Source organism: Lipotes vexillifer, unplaced genomic scaffold (assembly GCF_000442215.2).
Source record: "Lipotes vexillifer unplaced genomic scaffold, Lipotes_vexillifer_v1.1 scaffold312, whole genome shotgun sequence".
Lineage (NCBI taxonomy): Eukaryota > Metazoa > Chordata > Mammalia > Artiodactyla > Lipotidae > Lipotes > Lipotes vexillifer.
In genome coordinates this window covers 140,078-146,440 of record NW_006789251.1, presented here as the reverse complement: position 1 = coordinate 146,440, position 6,363 = coordinate 140,078, and positions in this window count along the sequence as shown.

The window sequence follows — 6,363 nt, the reverse complement described above, 5'->3', positions numbered from 1 at the left end:
AATGTTTCTCTCCAATGTCTTCCTTTGCTACCAGTTGGAGAAAACTCTGCTCCTAACAGACTCGCCTGATTAGAGCAGGCCCATCCAAGAGAGTTTCCCTTTTGCCATATAACATACCCTAACCACTGGACTGATGTCTCATCATTTTCATATGCTCCGCGCACACTCAAAGAGGAACGGATGATACAAAGGCAAGGGTCACCAGGGTGGCCTGAGAATTCTGCCTCCCACGCTCACTTATGGAACAGCAACTATGTCTCATGCACTGCCCAAAGCACCGTGGGTACACGATAGATTAGATACTGCCTTTCAGTTGCTCGTCCTCTACCCCCCACTGTCCAGCACAGGAGCCCCTGCCACATGTGGCTATGTAGCACTCAAACATGGCTAATCCAAATTGTGGTATGCTGTAAATGAAGCATGCACACTGGATTTCAAAGAATTAATACCAAAAAAAAAACCCTGTGAAATATCTATTAATATTCATGTATTAAATACATAGCAAACTGATAATATTCAGGATACACTGGCGTCAAAAATATATTATTAAAACTAATTCTACCTGTTCCTTTTTACTTTTTTAAAGTGTCTACAGTTGAGCCTTGAACAACACAGGTTCGAAATGGGTGGGTCCATGTATACACGGATCTTTTTCAATAGTAAGTAAAACAGGTCTGTGGTTGGTTGAATCCACAGATGCCAAGGAACCTTGAAAAGGGAGGGCCGACTATCAGTTATACACAGATTAATCCCCTGTGGTCAAGGGTCTACTGCTTAAGAAAACTTAAAATCACAAATGTAGCTGGACAGTACTGGTCTAGACCAAGAAAAAGACAAGCACTTCCATGCGTACCAGGTGCCAACAGAGGAGAAGCCAATGATGTTCTGGGCACACAAGGAGGAGTGGTCAGTTCAGCTGGGGAAGAGAGAGCAAATAGGAAAGGCTTCCATTGCTTGGCTTCCCATTCACAGCAGACAAGGTAGAGTACACTGGTCCTTTTCCAATAGATAGCAATTTATATAAAACTGCAAAGCAATTACTAGTGACTTTTTAATTTTAGAAGGCACACTTCAGAGCAAGATTTTAAAACAAATGCAAATGCCCAAATACAAGTGAACACTTCCTGACAAACTTTTAACTGTTCTCCACCCAGCTGGACTTTCCTCTTTTCCTTGGACCCCAGCAGACAGAGCCAAATCTCTCTTTGAGCTATTTTGTAGGGTCAAAACTTCAAGGCTGTCATCACGGAGAGCGGAGAGTGGCCTGTCTTCCAAAGTCCTCGCGGGCAGTGATTCTCTGGCTTTTAATCTCTCCGATAGAGGGCGGCTATTACCAGCTTAATTAGAGAGCAGTTAATTACCCTCTTGGCCCTCCCAATTAGTTCAAAGACCTGTCTTTGGCTTCCTTGACTTATGGCAAATCAGAAAAAGAAATGCTGAAATGTGATTTATAAAATTTTGTCTATAATGGTCTTTATTCCCATTGGGAGATTCCCTGTCAATTATCTTTTTAGACTATATTCCACTTCTTATAAAGACCCCTGTAAATAATGTATACTCAGAAAAACGCTTTATATGCAAATAGTTAATACCCTTTAAGCACATGTTATATATCAGATGTGCTCAGTACTTACATCATCTCATTTAATCTTTACAACTCAAAAAGGTAACAATAATAGTATGATACTAACAATTATTGAGAGCTTGCTAGGTGCCAGGTACTTTTCTAATCTTTTTATTTGTGATGAAATTAATTTAACGATTAAATGAGATAAAATATGGGAAGTGCTAAGAATAGTGCCTGATACCAGAAGAAATGCTCAATAAGTGTTAACTAATATTTAATCCTCACAAAGGTCTTGTGTCATCAATATTATTGTTATTATTTCTATTGCAAAATAAAGGTAAGTAAAGTGAGGCTTAGAGGGCTTAAATTCCTCGCCCTATATCAGTGTACCAGAATCACCTGGAGGGCTTGTTAAAACAGACTGCTGCCCCCATTCCCTACCCTGGCCCTTGAGTTTCTGATTCAGTGGGTCTGGGGTGGGAGCTGGGAATGTGCATTTCTAGCCAGTTTCCAGTGAGGCCCATGATGATACTCAGGGATCACACTGCTCTGATCACACAGCTCATAAAGACTTCGCCTCTGCTGCCCATGCTCTTCACTACTCAACACTCCCTCTTTCCACCTTATGTTACCGAAGCTTAAAGTGTCTAAAAATCAAGCTAATGTCAGAACTTAGACAGCTTTAAACACATTATAAGAGTTTTAAAGGACAGTATAAAATGATTGACTCAAACTACATACTGGGAAATCCTGAACCAAATAGGGCATCAGTTCTTCTAAGGACCATGCTATTCATAAATGCTCATCAGTAAGGGCCTTTTGCTCACTTCCAGCCACCATATATACCAGCAAAGATGAGTAGTGTCTTGTCTAAATATGCATGTAGATGAGCTCTTTCCATGCAAATTATGGCTCTTTCTTAAAGAGGAGGGATGCACACCATCTTCATGATAAGGGTTTTCTCCAGAGTGGAAAGGAGGGCTATGGGATTGAGAGAAATCCGCAAAGGTTTTAATTAGAATACCAATGTTTTTGTTCTTTAAAAAAATGTGAAACAATTCTGGCAAAATGTTGAGATTTGTTAAAGCTCATTGATGAGTACACAGGTGTTTATTATGTTATTCTCTAAATTTTTCTGAATCTTTGGACTATTTTTTAAGCATATATATTTAAAAGACCCTATGCCTACTAGTTAGTAGGGAAATCTCATAATGGAAAAACAGACACAGACCCAATTCCCATAGGAGTCACTGTCCAGTGAAGGAGGTGACCCTGAATCAAACAATCATAGACAGAGTTTCAAACTGCAGTCTGTTTTACAAAACTAAGGTTTAGAGTACAAGGAAAGCTTTCAACTCTGGTACCTGACCTAGACTTGGAGTCAGGGAATGCAGAAGTTCAACTATGAGCCAAAGGACTTGAAAGTGTTGACTAGGAGCAAGTGGGCTGGGGCACAGAGAACACTGTAGAAAGGCCAAGTGCTGGGAAGGAGCAAGGAGTTTTCAAAGGAATGAAAGCATGTCTGTGGGTCTGAAGAGCTGGGAGCAAGTAAAAGGGTGGCATAAGATGAAGCTTAAGAAGCAGGCAAGGGGCAGGTCATGCAGAACCATAATTAGGATTCTGGACATGATCAGGGCCCTAGCAGAATGTAATGTGCCTTCATGGTCACCTGGAAATAGGTTGAAACTATAAATATTAAAGCCTTGACTACTAAGCATCTACAGTTTAACAAGTGGTATACTGGCAAACTGGCTTTCCAAATTAAAAAAAAAAAAATTCCTGGTTGAAGTGTTTGCCTATGTCTGTGGTGGAAATACTCCCTCCATGTCTGATTTCAGGTCACTCGCATGATGTTACAGAAGAGATGCGTAGCCAGAGCTGATACAAGCTGGCTTCTGTTCACCACCATATTGTAACTTCGTTCTAGACACATTCTAAATGGAAATGATATTGTGTACTTTGGTATTAGTGAGAAACAACAGTTGTTGAGAGCAGATAGAATAGAATGCATTTTTTTCACAGAGAATATAAGATGTTCTCTTATTTCCTGAAACCACGGTGAATTTTAGGTTTTGTCACTTAATGAAATCAAATCAGAACCGACCATGATTTCAATCTAACCTTGAGTTTATAAGCTTCGTTCATCCTTTGTTTCCTCATGCATAAAATGTGGAATCCCTTGAAGGGATAAAATCTTTATTATTTTATGAAATGAGGTCTTTTATAACCAAGATCTAAGTTATGCCCATTAAAGGTTATAGCTTTCTGGCTTCATTGTTAGGGTGTGGGGACACAAAAAATCAACCATCTGCTGCTTGCTAGTGGTTTCTGACTCATAAATCAAAATTTCCCTCTTCTCTGTATGTCAGAGAATCACCACTGAGGTTGGTTAAGTGATTTGACTTGGCATTTTCAGCACTTAGTCCTTAGCCTACTATGAGGAGGCATCTAATAGGTCAAATATCCGTATAACTAATGCAAGCAGTCTTTATGTCCAAAATTTATTCCACCAGGACTTGGAATTAATTCTATAATTAAAATGTTAGACACCTGATTTCCTACAGCTACTCTTGGTGATATCCCACTGTGTATGAGGGCCTCTGGAATCCCTGACTTTCTAAAGAAGTTTAAATAAAAATCAGTATTATCTCATGAATCCCAATTTGGTACACCATAGGTATTTATAAACCAGATTATACAGAAGGTAGAATTTCCTGATTGTGAAGTTTTGTTTTGTTTTGTTTCCTTTCAAGAGTGGTCTCCTTAACAAAGGGTATAAGACAGAATCTTCCAGCATCATTGGCAAGGGGCTATGATAATTTCCCTTGTAAAATATTCCTGTATGATTCATTTATTTCATGAAATAAAAGTGAATGGTGGCACACACTTGCATGGAATATAGTTTGAAATCTCTCCAAGGACTGCTATTACTTTAAAAACATTCCATTACAATAATTTATCGTGAAATCTTATTCATTCAAGCTTGCTTCAGGGGCTGTACTTGGAGCCCCAAAGAGCCCAGCAGGGGCACATGGCCACATATTGGCCATATTACTCTGAGAAACTTTCTATATTTTTATTATAGACATGCACTTTCATACATATCCCAAATGAGGGAAAACAGCAGAATGAATCACTAGGTACCCACCACCTACTTCAATAGTTATTGATTCATGGCTGATGTGGTTTTATCTTTACCCCCACCGCCTTTTCATTCATCCAACCCCACACTGAATTCCTGAGAGCTTTCAAAGGAAGTTGCGGAATCTTAGCCTGTGGCAATAACAACTGCTCACATTCCTTCCTGGAAACTAGACTTTCTTGTAACCTTACAGTTTCAGCATAGCCATCAAAGAAGGAATGAACACATTTTCCAAGGCATTCTATTTACATGCTCCGGGTTTTTCATCAATCATGTAAAACAGTGACATTTTCAGTTCAAACTAAAGTGACTTTCATCAAGCCAGAGGGACGGGTCATTGAGGACATACGACACCTTCCAGTTTAACCTGCTCTTTGACTGTGAACACCTGTGTAGTCATCTTGCCATAAATCTCTCCCTGACCTTTCTGTAATGAGAGACCCTGTTTACATAATCCTGAGCCTTACCAGTACAGTAAGAAATGATTTCAAAATTTATTGCAGGAAACCTCAATTTTTGGAAAGTATAAATTTATATCAAATTCAACAGCAGGTCCGTACTTTTACTTTAGAAGTAAAGCAAGCCACTGGGAAAAGCAATGGGAGAGAGAGTTTGATTCTTTCGACTAGAAATTTTTCTTAAAGAAACAATCAAGCAGTTCTTCAAAAATGTATGTTAGGGTGTTGAGTGCAGTAGATTGAATATATGAAAAATATTGGAAACAATTAATTATCCAACAATAGAGGATTGTGGAAATAAACTCTGGAACATCCACACAGTGGAATATTATGAAGCCTTGAAGAATAATGGGGAAATGTTTGTGATATATTAAGTAAAAGAAAAATGTTATCTTTAATAAATAAAGTGCTAAAAACTAGATGGAAGAACCTATAGATTAAAAGAAACTTAAGAGAAATATTAACCAATTGCAGTGCATTGTATTGCCCTAGTAAGTCTAAGCATGCATACGTGGGCATAGAACTGAGGAAATCTGAACAATGACCAGTTATTGAAAGATACTATGGGGTTTTTTATAACTATTTTTTAAATGTAATAGTGGTATATTTTTTTAAGTTCTACGTTTAGAGATGAAATGCTATGCCGATGGGGTGTAAGGCTATAGATGAAACAAGTTAACAAAATTTGAGGGTTCATTACACTCTCTACATCTGCACATGTTTAAAATTATGCACTGTAAAAACATGTTTAAGTTTGAAAACAGTACACACTCTATGACTCTGTTTATTAATTTTAGCTATCTTTTTTCTCATTCTGTATGAAACATGATAATCTTTAAACACTTCTTGTAATAAATTATTTAACAGCTTGAACGAATGAGACAGGAACAAATGGGGGCAGGCACAACCGTTAAAAGAATGACACAGCCATTGAGAAAAACGGGATATGACAAAGACTGGTAAAAACCAACCAGGCCCAAGATGGCAGAAGATTCGAACTCCAGGAGACCTTGAGCCTGAGCATCTGCTCCTTGTAACACATCAGCTAAATGACACACCCACAGGCACCATGGCAGCTCTGAGGCTGACCATAAAAGGCCAAAAAGTGGGCAGTGGCCTGATTTCTGAAGTCTCCACCACTTCCCCCAAATAGAATATTCCTCCCACTCCTTAGCATATGAAATTACCCAGCCCAT